Source organism: Rousettus aegyptiacus, unplaced genomic scaffold (genome assembly GCF_014176215.1).
Source record: "Rousettus aegyptiacus isolate mRouAeg1 unplaced genomic scaffold, mRouAeg1.p scaffold_m13_p_1, whole genome shotgun sequence".
In the NCBI taxonomy this organism is placed as follows: Eukaryota; Metazoa; Chordata; class Mammalia; order Chiroptera; family Pteropodidae; genus Rousettus; species Rousettus aegyptiacus.
This window is the reverse complement of record NW_023416284.1, coordinates 147,480,736-147,496,649: the sequence shown is the minus strand read 5'-3', so window position 1 is coordinate 147,496,649 and position 15,914 is coordinate 147,480,736.

Here is a 15,914-nt window from a genome sequence, read left to right as displayed (position 1 = left end):
AAAATATTTACACAGCACGTATCTGATAAAGAACTCTTATTCAGAACACACAAAAATTCTTACATGTCAATAACAAGAAGACAATTAAAATAATTTTTAAACTGAGCAGAAATTTGAACAAATACTTTACAAAGTAAGATATGTAAATTGTATATAAGCACATGAAAAGAAGCTCAACATCACTAATCATAAGGGAGTGCAAATCAAAATTGGATTGAGATACCACCATATCTTCAAAAGAATGGTCAAAATTAAACCTAATGACAGTGCTATTTGTTGACAAAGATGTGGAACAACTCAAAGACATTGGTATTAGTGGAAATGTAAAATTATACAGACCTTTAGGAAAACATTTGGCAGTTCTTTTATAGAGATAAAGATCTACCTACCATATGATCAAGCCATTCCACTCAGATATTCTCAAGGAAAAAAAATATATACATGGTCATATAAAAAAATTGCATTACTCACGGTTGCTTTACTCACGGTTGCTCTAGACTGGGACCAAACAAAATATCTGTTTACTTATGAATTGATAAATTCAAACTTTGAAATACTACTGAGCCATAAAAATAAAGAGTTACAAAAAAATGCAATAAGAGTGTATGAGTGTACCTCCAAAATGTTTTGCTAAGTGAAATCCAGATGCAAAATACTACATGCTTGTAATGGATTGAGTGTTGTGTTCCCTCAAAATTCAAATATTGACATTCTAACTCTTAATGTATGATATTGGGAGGTGGGCACTTTAGAAGGTAATTAGGTCATGAGGGTGGAGCCTTCAGCAATGGGATAAATGCTCTTGTAAAAAGGAAACCTAGAGAGCTCTCACTCCCTCTCCTCTATGTAAGGTTACAATGAGAAATAGTGATCTGTACCTAGAAGAGGGTTCTCACAAAAACCCGACTGTGTCGGCACCCTGACCTCAGTCTTCTCACCTCCAGAACTGTAAGAAATACATTTCTGTTGTTTATAAGTCACTCAGTCTATGATACTCCGTCACAGCTGCCCAAACGAAGACAATGCTGTGTGATCCTAAATTCTAGATGGTGAAGCTATAGTGACAGAAAGCGGATAAGAGGTCCAGAGTGTAGGGAGGGGCAGATGGGCAGAAATACACTTCTTGGAAGATGGAAATTTGCCATATGATGATTTTGGTGAGAGTTATATGATTACATAAATTTTCCATCTACTTGCATAATTTAAATTTGTGAATTTTGCTGTATGTACATTGTACATTATTACCATTATTTACAAAAAGGCATACTGAAGTTCATCACATATAAAGAATTTTTCCAGTAAGTAAAATATACTTCCAAAGAAAGATAGTCTTTAAATCTACATAGCTCTTTCATTCAGAATAAAGTGACAGCATCTCCTCTATCCAATTTTACTGTCTCATACAGTGCAATTTTATGGGAAAATTTTATTCCAAGCAAATGATTGTTAAGGTCATCTACTTATTTGATAAATCAAACAAAACTGGTCAAAAGCAAAAGCATTTCATACTGAAATGAAAAAATACCAAAAAGCATAAAGTTTCTTTCAGTAACATAATTTTTTTTTTGCTTTAGAATTATATCATAGGTTATGATATATATATAGTCTGAAACAGATCTGAAAATATAAATATATAGAACATTATGGAAGCTATGTAGAAGCTAAGAGAAAAATGACCCAAAGAAGCCCCAAGCCTACTGGGAAGAATTATATCATTAGGGCCACCTGACCCTAGCTGAAAGAGTGGGAAGTTCCTGTTTCAGAACTTTATAATGGATTGTTTTACAACAGGTTATTTCATCAGATAGTCATATAGAGTAAGTTCCCTAAAGAACAAAATGAACCTGCTTTACAAATCAGAAATTCAAGACAGTAGTTGCTACTTTGATGAAAATTGCATGAAAGTGGGATTTTACATGTTGATAAAATGGAAATGACAGTATTTACTCTCACTTATTATGAAATCCCAGTCATTCTTTCTCTCAGTTCAGAAAAAGAAAATTCAGCTAAACCATTCATTTGAAAGGTCAAACATCTGGTAAGTTCTACCCTCCAAGAGTTTTTACCTAAAGTATACAGAAGAACTAAGCCATTAAAGACAGTTATTTTAAAGTCTCTATGTTAAACCTTGCACTTAACTTTTTAGATCTTTCCAGAAGAAATTCAGGGAAATGAACAGCTTGTCAGCTTTTGAGGAAAACCAATATTTGTTGGATTTCTAGTTCTGCTACTTCCTATCTATGACCTTAGGAAAAGTACTATAAATTTCAATTTACTTTTCTGTAAAACTGGGGAAAGAATTCCTACTTCGCCATTCTATTGTGGCATTTAAAATTGCTAGATATTGTATTTCTTCTTATTTAATCTAGACAACTATTTAGCCCAAATCTTCACCCATAGCAGATTGGAAACAGCAAATAAGAAACAAGTTACGAGCAGAAAAAGAGAAAAACCAAATAACCCTATATCTATTATAGAAATTGAATTAATAATTGAAAATCTATAAAAGAAAGTACCAGGTGCAGTTATTCCATTGGTGAACTGTACAGAATACTGAACAAAGAAATAATAGATATTTTCTGCAATATTTTTTAAAATATAGAAGAGGAAAAGTGTTTTCTCCCACTCTATTATATATATATATATGTGAAGTAACCATACACACACACACACACACACACACACACACACACATGTGGACTGCACATAGTGACTTCCTTCCAAAAAGCAGAGTACAGAAAGAAGGAATATTTGGTAACTTTATAGTTAAGAGGCATTTCAAACTCCAAACTTTATTTCACACAGGTAATTTAAGGTTCACATCCACAGCAACAAGTCATGTTAATAGCATGTACTCTTAATATAATGTAATAAGAAAGGTGACCTTTTCTTCCAAAACCCATAATCCCTGTCAAATTATGAAAGAAAAAAACCTAACAAACCCAGTGAAGGTATATTTTACAAAATGCTTGACCAATACTTATCAAAAATGTCAAGGTCAACAAAATCAAAGAATGTCTGAGAAACTGTCACAGCCAAGAAGAACCTAAGGAGACATGATGACTAAATGCAATGTGGTATTCTGGATGGGATCCTGGAACCCCACCCTACCCCCAATAAAAAATCAGTAGATTAAATTAGGGAAAATCTGAATAAAGTAGGGGTTTTAGTTAATAATATATCTATAATGGTTCATTAGTCATGACAAATCAAATTTATCATACTAATGTACCATATTATCATTCAGGGAAACCGATATGTTAAGTGTATGAAAAATCTGTATGATCTTTGCAACATTAATACATATAGGCCCATTTACTTATCTATTTTTATCTTGAATTAGTTTTGGCACATTATTTTTTCTCTAGGAAATTATCCATTTCTACCAAAACTTCAAATTTAATGACATTAAATTCTTTATAATATTGTCTTATTATCTTTTTAATACTTGCAATGCCCATAGTTCTGCCTTTTTTTTTTTTTTTCTTGCATTTCTAACATTGACCATTGGGTCTGTATCCTTATACTTTTCTGGGGATAGATGACGGCTTGGGGTTCAGAAAGCAGGGCTTTGGACAAAGGACCTAGTTTGTCCTTTTATTAGAGTGAAATGAAAATGACCTCTCATTCATGATAAAACTACAGAAGAAAAAACTTAAGTTATTCTGCCACATCTAAATGAAGCAAATTCTAAACAGAAATTTAAGTACATTTAATTAAATTTTAAGAAAAATTTTCCATATTTCCAACTCTATGTTTGATTGAACTGGTAAGTCAAGATCCTTCTACCAGTTCAAGATATCAATATAGTAAATGATAAATTATTGATGAGTTACAAGTAAAATTAATATAATGCTGAATATATATGCACGCAGTATAGAGTACATAAAATACTGAATACTTTTTAAAATATTAATGTTATACTGTTAAATATTTTTGAAGCTGATATTTTAAATTGCACAACAATTAACTTTCTTTCAATGTGTAGTAGACATTAGTGTTGCTTACCAATATTGCCAGTTCTCTTGGACAATTTGACTTTTTTTTTTGGTCAATGAATGTGAGTTGACATAATGAGTATAACTTTTGTTTGGAAGCATTTTCAAACCAATGTGTGATCTCTGTCATTCTGTTTAACTGGCCAGCAAGTTCTAGATTTTGCATTTTGGGGAGGGGCAGCCTCGCTTAGCCTAGATCACTAAATTGCCTCATGGAGATCAGTTGCTTATCAAATCTCTTGGACCTGCAGTAGACTTTGCTTAAGTGAGAGATACATTTTAATTATCTTAAGCAACTGATGTATATGTGTGTTTTTAAATTATTGTTGCTATTGTTTGACTTAGTTTGTTGTTTTTGTTTTTTAGTTATTCTAGCCTAACCTCACTTAATCTTACTAAGATAATATCAAGAACATATTAAACTCTGATACTATGGAGATCTCTGTCCTCCAGAAGATTAGAGAGTAGCAAGTTAGAGCTCCAACATGAAAAGTTGATTGGTTTCTTAGGTAGAATTTCACAACTTAGAAAAAAGATAACAATCAAAGCATCATACCCATTTGTGGTTGGTTTCAGGAAACTCTTATCAAACTCATATATAGTTAAATAAAATGCTAATTTATGCATTTGTAGAAATGTTAAGGAGATGGCTAATCAAGCCCAAGCTCAATGACAAGACTTGTCCTTTCATTTAAGAGTAAGCTAAACAATAATGAAAACTTTGATTATAGATGTAAAGGCAGAATATAGAGATTTGGTTGCCTGATCTTGATGACTGCAGAAGAGATAGCTGCTTGGGGAGAGGAGGTGTGGTTTACTTACTCATAGCATCTCTCCCCTAAAGGGAAATGAAACACTAATAAATTCATATGCTGTAGACTCCCTTTTCCTAACTTCTACATAAACATATCCTTCTTTCAGATGTTAATATCACTGATAAAGCCAAAGATTTCACTTACTGTCAAAATGAACTTTGATTTTTTGTTCTTTTTTCAACTTGAAATTATGAGGACTTTTAAAGTAATTTTTGCTGAGAATTCATGTCTTTATATATTAATTTCATTATTCCAGTTCTTTCAGATTAATACTTCACAGTTCCCTCATTCAACAAATATTTATTGGGCACCTACTACCTGTCAAACATGATTCTAGGAGGTGAAAACATAGTGAAAAGCTTCTACTCCTGAGGCTTAAATTCTAATGGGGGAGACAGACAATAAACAAATAAGCATGTAATTAAAGTCAGAAATGGAGAGTGCTATAAAACACTTCACCATCACAAATATTTGCATTGGATGTTGGATTTTTTTTTACTATAGTTTAAAAAGAAATGATGATACATTTGTAAAGTTTATGAATATTAACACATTTAAGGAATACAATAGCTATTAGGTGCATTTTAAAATAGGTAGTTTGCTATAAAAACTGATTCACGAACATTTATTCAGGATGTAATATATTTTTTAAAATACCATACAATGAATTCATCTTTATCCCAAACTTATATGAGCCAAGAAGCATTCTATAAATAGAGTAATAATTAACACATTGCACAAATTTAAATTCAAAACACTTACAGAAGTGCTTTCACAGCTCCAAAGATGTTCCTGTGGATAAAACACCTAAGGAAGATGCTCTAGAGTGCGGCCATATTGCTTCTTATTCCTGGTTTTATTGTGCTATGGATAGCTTCAAAAGGAGTTTACAAATAACAAAGCTTCTATTGTATGCTAATTTCTCCAGGAAACAAGCTTTATTTTAATAAAGCATTGCTTTAGGACAGGCAGTGTCTAGATAACAAGAAATCATATCACTAAAATATCTAGCACTAAAATCCTAGGTTAGTAAGTAGTCCTACATCAAATGGCAATACTATATCTTAAACCACAAAGAAACAAAAAGGGTGAGACACTGCATTCAAGAGACTTCTTAAATGATTTCTAGATTGCTATTCTCTTTTCTAAATATGCTGCAAGGTGTAACTTTGGATATCTCTGATGTAAACAAAACTGTAGAGCAACTGATAAGCTGTTGTACATGGGTAATAAAACAGGAAAAGAAGAGGAGAAAATGCCCTTCTTTTTCAAAGAAGGAAAAATACAAAAGATTAGGATAACCTAAGTCTGAGAGTGTCTAAATCTGCATATACCTTTATATTTCAGCCCTGAGTCTATGTTCCCCAAAAGCAAAGGGAACTTGATATTCTTTCTCCATTTTCTTCACACATTTCTTTTTTAAAGACAACAAAAAGAGTTAACATGAGCTAACTCAGAAAATATGTCTAAGGAGAAAAGATAACCTTATCAAGAAATTAGAGAAAGAGCCACTAGAGAAAAGAGTGGATGATGCCAAATTAAGATTGAGAGTCAGCTATAAATAAAGAAGTCCATTTTTCCGGGGATTGGCAGCTGTTTTATATAAAGGACCAGTAGTAAATATTTTTAGGCTTTGCAGGCCATATGGTCTCAGTTTCAACTAATCAATTTTCATTATAGTGTGAAAGCAGACATGCAGGCAAAAACTAAATGTTCTGATAAAACTTTATTTATAGACATTAAATTTGAATTTTATATAATTTTCATGTGAAAAATCATGAAACATTTTTCTTTTATTTTCTCTAAACATTGAGAAATGTAAGCCATTCTTAGCTGACAAGCCACATAGCAATGTGCTGTGGACCAGAATTGCCCCACACTTTGCCAACCACTATACTATCTTAAGAACATAACCAGATAAAAGGCTGTATAAAATTTTCTTTTTATGTTATGACACAATTTATGTTTAAATTAATAATATAAATGATATATTAATAGACAGTTTTTTAAAAAAATGTATAAATAAGAAAAGAAAGTTGTATTTCTTATTCTGGACAAGTTTGTATGTTTATACATTCATATCTTTCATTCCCTCATTGTATTAGATCCAAGATGGAAGAGCAGTACCTAACTAATCATAACTTGAGAGTAAAAATTAAAAATCCAGATCACAGAGGTAAAATCTTCAAAGCCCTGTCAAAATGCACACGAAGAGAGGGAGAGAGAGAGAGAGAGAGAGAGAGAGAGAGGGAGAGAGAGAGAGAGAGAGAGAGAGAAATGGCCGTTGCAGATACATTTTGATTACATTTGATATTTAACCACATCCTCAAAAGATTAGAGGAATCTTGATGTTCTCACCAACAGTGAATTCCTACACGACCACATGAGTTTATTCACTTTGGATTCCTTGATTTTCTATCTCTAAACAATTGTTTCTTCTGGAAACCACAGTACTGGAGCAGGTCTTTGTTCCCAGGGGTGATTTTAGCCCAACCAAGTGTAACCAGGGGGATCTGGGTCCTGGGACTTCATGCTGCTTTCTGCTCCAAAGCCATACAGTGATGGGAGGCCTCTGGAGGATCCATGCAGGGGCCTTGCTAGAAATCTTGATAAACCTTTTATCTAAGCAGATATATTGGCTAAGGTCAGTACATCTAATTGATACATAGGGGGGAAGCATTTCTGGAGGCTTTGCCGTGCTGCTGAGTAAGCAACAGCAAAGCAAACAGAGCAGAAACCTCATCTTCGAGAAATATTAGCTATCTTTCCAGAAGTCTCAGAACTGCTTGTAAATTAATTTATTCGTATCAGTCATTTCCTTTGTGTAACCCTCAAGTCAATTTCAGTGGTTTCCAAACTTTTGTTTTCTCTTTAAAACAGCAATTAGATTACTTTAAGAATCCAACAGAAAATCTCAAGATTAAATAAGTCTGAAGTGGGGCTGTTCAAGCTGACTGTGGATGAGTCCAGTGCATGTAGTTCTCTCATCTAATTCAGTGGCTCCTGGGTTTCCTCAGGTGTGACCTGACAACTACTGGTCTTTACTATTTTACTTGCTATTTTACCCTTCCTTGCTTTACAAAGGTAAAGTTTTTCTCCAGCCATGTATAGAAATGGCAATCTTAAAATTTTCTCTTTCAGAATAAAATTCAGCACAGATGTGTTATAAAGTTATGAAAACTTTAAATAAGACCAGTTCAGGTCCCTTCACCTTATCCTATAACAAATAGGAATCTTGCTCGTTGTAGATTACTGTGTGGGCTATTTTCTCTTTTGATTGCTTTTAGAAATAAAATTTACCTTAGTTTTAAAACATTCAATTTTGGAAGTGCTCATAGAGTCTATTCTTCATCAACAACACTCACAAATATTCCTACAGAAGACAGAAGCTTCAGGGTTGTGGGGAAAGAGAGAGTTCTTGTTAACAGGAAGCCTCTCAATGATTCAGTTGGAAAGATTTCTAGAGATGGCAGTGAAACCAGGGATAGAGAAGCAACCCCCAACTGTGAACAGTCATGGGAAATTGAAAGATAGGAAGACATGCATAATTTAGTCTGGCTGACAAATTAGTATTCATTCTAGTCTATGAATACTTGCTTTGGCCTGCCCACAATTAAAGTGCCAGCTTAGCTTTGAATTCAAGGGGCGTTATAAAGATCAGAAGAAAAAAATAACAGTTTCTAAAGTCTTTTATTTAGGGTACTGAAAACATCTTGAATTAAATGGAAAAAACAACTCATTTACTTTCAACTACTTTTGCCACTTGTTTCCAAAGACCAAAAAAAAAACTGCAACATGGAGATTGCTCAGGACGTTTTTGGGGACTCCAGAATTATTGGTGTCTGCTGCTGATGATGGGTATTTGTTCTAAATTTTTAACATATTAGCACTACATTGTAGTTCACCCTGATCAGTGTTAAATATCACTAAATTTATTTTTTTTAAAAACTTGAATTTAATAAATCCTGCATGAAACATAATAATTTGATAACTCTTAATAGAAACAACCTTTTAAAAATTAGATAACTGATCCAATGTAGGCTTAAAAATGCAAAAGAAGGCACATCTGGAGATGAAGTTATATGTTAATTTGCTCCCTGATCTCAAGCTGCTTCCTCAAGTATGTAAGGATTTCATTTATTGTAGATTTTTTGGACTTCTTTCCAGGCTTTGTTTTCTCAACCTGGGAGGTCAGTCCTGGAGGGGATGAACAATAGCAGTCAGGGAACCATTTTTTAAAATAAGAAACTTCTGAGGTTGTATTTTTATCCCAAATATATGAGTGTGTGTGCGTGCGTGCATGAATGCATGCATGCATGTGTGTAATGTAAACTCACATTTCTAGGATATATTTTTCTCCTAAAATCGTACGATAGGATCTCCTGAGGATAGGTTTGGGGGTAAAAAAAAGGAAGATTTATTTATTTATTGAAAGTTTCTTAAAATCCAGTTCCCACTCTTCTACTAAGTTCTTGATATATTAAAAACACATTTTACATAGAGTTTGTGTATATATGTGTATATATATTATGTGTATACTTTTTTTACATTGACTGTATGCCATCTATGTACCTTTTCTAAACTCAGTTCTATATGAATGCCTCTGAGAGTCCATTGGTTCTTGATGTAGCGCAATAAAATGTAGCAGAAAATGAGCTAAAAACATATTTAGCTGTGATTATGAGGGGTCAGAATTTGCTTACTGAAGGGTCACTAAGAAGAATTGATTTTGAAATAAAAGCAGAATCTTCATGGTACTTAAAACAGCCAGGTGAAAGGCGAAAATCAAGTCAATCACCAAAGTAATCTACAAATGTTTTACAGTCCCAGCATTGTTTATGCAAAGAGGTACTTTGCAAGCAAACGAAAATTTTTCACAGTCGTTAAGAAGACTGATAAATGTACTGGAGAAAAAATACACATATTTTATTGTAAGAATCAGATAAACAGTATGCTAATAACCGAAGGGCAATGATTAGAGGGGAGATGGAAAGAGACTATCCTCTGGATCATGGATTTTCTTTCAATAGCTTAATTTAATTTCACTAATAAAGTGGTGATTTCAGCCTTTTTTCAAGACATTTCTTATTTACTCCTCCCCGATCTCCAAGAATCCTACAGCCCTAGTAAATAAAAGAAGAGTTTGTAGTAAGGATTGATATGTTGGTAGAAAGAAGACAAATTTTAATTTTAAAAATAAATAAGATAATGCTTGAACGAAATCTATCTAGTACTTTGCAATAGCCTACATGACTACAACATTTTTTCCATAATACACATTTTTATGTCCCATGAGATAGAATATGAATATATTATAGAGCATGAACATTGATAATGAATCAGAAAACAACAATATGGGACATGATGAAATCAACAACATTTCTAGGTAGTAGCAGCCATTAAAAGAGACTGAAACTTGCAATATTGAATAGAGGAATTTAAGAACAGTAATTGAACAGTTATTCTTATAATAGTCTATTAATCTTATCTTCAAAATACTTATCTCATGTTGTAATTGCATTGTAAAAGAGATATAAATGAAGAATTGCCTTCAGTTAAAGCACTCTAAAGCAAGAGATTCTAGAAACTTTTGAATTATTAGCATAGTAAACCCAATTCAATGTGTTTACCTAACATGACCATATTGTTTCTAGATAATCTGTGTACCACTAGGCATATTTTGAAAAACATAACTCAATAAAAGTTTATTAAATTATATAAAAATGCTATATTCAAGTGGAAAACTGAAAACAAAATAATAAAAAAATTTAATAGAAACTCCAGCACTTGCCATTTATCTCCTAGGAACAGTTGCTACAATAAAATGTAAATAATGTATTATCAATTGTAATATCAATTACAATAATGTATTATCAATTCTAAGTTTTTATGGCTTTTATGGCAAAAGCCATAAAAACTTAGAAAAGTGTAAAATTTACAAGTGAATTTACTTATTATGAATAATTTTGTGCTATCATGATTTAAAAATTACTAACTTGCATTTTAACCCTCAAAAGATATAATTCTGTTTCACATCTTACATTGCCTTACAATGCGTCATGCCATTTCATTTATTTATTTTGTTTCAGTTTTTTGTTTGCTTGTTTTAAGACTGGAACCCCAAACCTTAGCTAATATGGGCAATATGTGGCCATTGATATAGAGATCGATCATTCATGTTACACTCTGTTTTGGATGCTGCTTTTGCATTCTCTGATCATTGGAATCTGACATCTGAAAATCTATTTGGGTCTACTGAGTGCAAAAGCTAGTCTCACACAATACCTAGAGGATCGTGTGCTACAAATATTAAATTTTGACCTATGATTATATTACATATATTTTTTCAGTCAACAAATATTTATTGGGTATCATTTTGTTATATTTTTGACCTTTATAATATGAAAAGCCCTCCAATGTTTTTGGAAAACCAAGGCACCAGCACTCATTTATTTTTCCAGGGCTCTGGATTGACTTGCAAAATGTAAATTTGAAAATATTGTAATAACATTTCTTTCAAAATATTTAATAGCTCAGATCTTTCACTTTTGTTTTTTTTTGCCAGTAGTTTAAATTATATGGTTTAATTTTATAATGATCGGTAGAAATTTTCTAGCTCATTTAAAGTGTTATAATATACAGAAATGTGTATTTGTAATGGATCAATGTTATATTATTATTAGCAACATTTTCGCATTGCAAATATTAGACAATGAAAACTTGATTCCAAAACTTACTTCTAATATAGGCAAAAGGAAAAAAATCTTTAATGTGAAAGGGAAATTATAGTAATTTATATTAATAATTAACATATCAGATCATTGATATTTCCACAGTCAAAAAACATTATTTCATCTCCCACTCAAATTTTTTTTGCCTGTTAATTTCAAATAATTTTAGAAATAGTAGTTTGTCCATTTATTCAACAAATAAAATCATAGTAAATCTTCATTTGACAGATGAATTGTCTCATAATTGAGGAATAAAGTGGAGGAAAAAAGTGAACAAATTTTCAAAACATTAAAAATGACCTAAAATAGTCTTATTTATTTTTTAAGTTCATATAATTATTCTATGACCAGCTTTAAATGGAAACTCTAAAACATATTGTCAAAAATTGTGAGCTATGGTTTTGTAGTGGTTGTTTTATTTGTATAATTTTAAATATATATATTATATATATAAATGTATATATAATTAATGTGCTTATAGCATTTTGGTAATGGAACCAATAGCACCAAATTTTAAACTATTTTTGGTAAATAGTACTTTGCAATTGATTTTTAGCTATTCTATCCATATTCATTTCACTCTGCATGTTAATTTAATCCTAAAATTTATTGAGCAACAATAAATTTTTCTGTCACTGCTAATTGCCTCACTTTATTTTCTAATTTCATGTCACAATGGTCCTCCCATAAAGGCATTATTATCTTGCCCATTTTATCCACAATGAAATGTAGACTCTAAAATCTCAAAGATTCTAGGAGACATCAGATAAGAAGAGATATAGCTTAGATTTTGAGTCACGGTCCTGTACATGAGTTTCATTTTCTGAGCTCTGTGACTTTTACAATTCACTTTTCTTTTTCTTTCCTCATCAGCAAAATGAAGTAATGATAATCTCCAGCTTACACAGTAGGAGCACATTAACTTACACAGTAAGAGACAATTAAGTTAATAATAGACCTATGAAAGTGTCTATCATATGATAGATGCTCAATAAACATGAATTTTTTATTCCCTTGCCTAAGGTGGCGCAAATAATAAATGTCAGATCATGACTCAAACCCAGATTTCCTGACTCCAAAACCAAGTGCTATTTTCCACATAATCGATCCATTCTCTGTTTACATATTTAGCCGAATTGAAATACATGCTACGTTTGCAGCCTATGTTGCAAAGGACAGAGTAGCAATGTTCCGCCATATGTTTGTATGATTAGAGCAAGATGCTGTACACAAGATTCTGTCATGGTTTAATCTCTAGATCATAGGAAGCTGGTTGCATTTTAGTTATGTCCTCATTTGTACTTCTTGGTGGTATAATGGCCTTTTCTGACACACATATTGTTGTAAGCACTGTGCATGCAGTGAGCATTCAGGGTTCTAAATGTCTAGATTGTTGTTTACCTACGCAACAACGGGCAGGGAGGTATACAATTTTAACAATAAAAAATGACGTTTTGTGGCCAATGCTTTTTCTTTAAATGACTGTTTTGGTATCCCACAGAGAATTAGCAGAATAGAGTAACATTTGAATATTTTCTCATGAGTATGTGCTATAAGAATGCCTACTGCCTAGCAGCAGGCACTAATACCCACAGTGGGCACCAATTCTCACGAAGTCTTGCTCCTGGGGATCTAACAGTGTTAGAGAGGAAGACAAAAATAAAACAAATGTTGACCATGTTAAATACTATGAGGATGATGTACAGAGAAGGTATGAGAGTCTACAATAAGTTATTTGATCCAATCAGGTATGTCAAGGGAGGCTTTCCAGAAGGAGTAAAGCTTGAATTGACTTCTAAATGATAAATAGAAATAACTTAGTTGAAAAGAGGAAGGAAGCACAATCTAATGTAAGGAACAAAATGTGGAAAAAAACTGGCAGGAGGAACATGGTAAGTAAGATAAACTGAAAGAGTTAGAGTAGCTAGAGTAGAAGGAGTGAAGGGGATACTTGGTTAAAATGAAAGTCACAGGAATAAACAGGTTATACTGTTCAGTACCTACAGCCTATTTAAGAAAGGGAAATTGTTAGCATTGGTTGTTACTTTGGCCTTAATATGAAGAACAGATTGAAGAGAGACCAATATAGAAGCCTGGAATCATGAAGTCGGAGGAGATAGAGATAGGAAAAACATGAGAAATTTCAGAAATTGGTAATGGATCAGATACAGAGCAGGAAGGGAGAGAGAGTTGTCAGGATGAATTCTAGGTTTCTGACTTAGATAGCTCAGGTGAATTCTCCGTAATTGGTCTGCCATCAGCCTGACAGCACAGTACAGTGAGTGTGCAATGTCTGGGTCCATCAGCACCTCACTCATAGCGACAAGTCCTGTGTCCAAGGAACTAGTACCTACTTTCCTCAAAGAGACATTTGAGTTTAAACCCACTACGCCACAGGCCTTTTCATCATTAAATGCACAAAATGTAAACTACCATTGGGCCCTCCATTGTCCTCTACAACACCTTTGTATGAATTAGAAAAAGTGCCCTCTGTATGTGGATGCAATCCTTCAAGGGGATGGGTTTCATCCTCACCCCTTTGTCGTGCACTGAACACAATCTACCACTGTTCAACCACAGCACCGGTGCTTCCCAAGCTTTGACTAAGGATCCACCCTTCCTCTAAAACATTGACAAATATTTTATTATAAATTTTTATGTTATAAATTATAAATATTTTATAATATTTTTATAATTGTATAATATATTTTATAAAATACTTTGTATTCTAGAAGATTTTTTTGCTCTACATCTTTGTTTTTAATCTAAAATGTGACTCACTCTATGAGAGCTCCATTTTCATGTAGCCCTTTCAAGTTGTCGGGTTTTTTTCTCATATCCACATACCAGAGAGCCAAGAAGTCCCACCACCACTGTCAGATCATTACTCTTCCATGCTCTTTAAATAAAAAGCCTAACGGCTAACCCATTGGAGGTTTGTGCAGCACACTATTATGGCTACGCACATAAGCTCTGAAATATGACTGCAGATTCAAATCCACGCTTTCTGCCGTAGTAGCCCCAAGATATTTGTCAAGTTACTAAACCTCTTCATGCCTGTATCTTGGTTTTTCAATGAGGAAAATTACATTTCCTAATTCATGGGATTATTAAGAATATTAGTGAAATAATATATGCAAAACACTTAAATCACTATTTCACATGATATACGTAATGTGTTAGGTATTATGATTATCATTATTAATCATAATGGTATAATTATTAATACCATTATCCTCCCTTGTTGATGTTGACTAATAAAATTTAAAAGTTTACCTGATTCACTGGATACTTTGTCCTCTGAAACATAGTCTTTCATCATGCTAGCTGACTTCAGTACCTATGTGACCAACCATTCCACTATCATGACCTACCATCCTCTACTCCCATAGCCAAATCTTTGACCATGTCAGTAGCATTAAAATTCATTTTCTCAAAGCATTCATTTAATAATTCCGTTTTTTAACTAAAGCTTTCCCTAAACATTTGTTCAAATGTTCTTGCTCCATTTTCTGATTACATGGGAAACTCCTATAAACTTATAAACTATTTAACAAACCAACAGCCCTCTTCTCTCTTCACTTTCATATTACATCAGGCTTAGATTCCAGGTCCCATTATTTCACAAACCTTCTTGCTTTTACCCTAAATTTCCTTGACCATCTGTCCTTTTGGCATTTGGTTCTAAAAAAACCATATTTCTGTATTGATCCAAAAGCTCTTTTTCTATGCTGGGAGGAATCATTAAAACTAGGAAAAGTGATTTCATTAAAATGCATGAATACCAACATCAAATAGATCCTCAACAATGCACCCAACATTCCAAAACATTATTTCAAACCAGTTCCATTTGACTTTTTCCATCCAGCTTTACTTTCCGTAATCTATAAACTGTTAGATTGATATTTTAGAAAATGAGGCACTTTTACTCTGGCTTATATTCTCAGCCCTAAATTTAATTGATTCTCCAATGACCAATGATCGAAAGAACAGACATATTCATAAAAGAGCTTATTAAGTTAAAATCTCTTCACATGTGTTAATGATGACATTATTATCATTATTACATTTGCTGGTTTGCAGATTGAATGAAAATGGTACCCTTTACTGAGACAGGAAAACCTGACCAATAAGACCAAGTTTGAGGGAAGAGATAGGAAATAATAAATTCTGAATAAATCCTACAAATTTATTACAGTTCTCTTTCTAATATTTAGTGATCTTCATATCTAAAATTTATTTAACTAAATAACAAAATACCAAAGACTATTTTGACAGGTCTATTGACAATAGTTACACCAGAATCCCTGACTAAAATTTCTAAAGTATTTTATCACTCAAAGCAAAAGGATCTTTGATCACAACTTAGA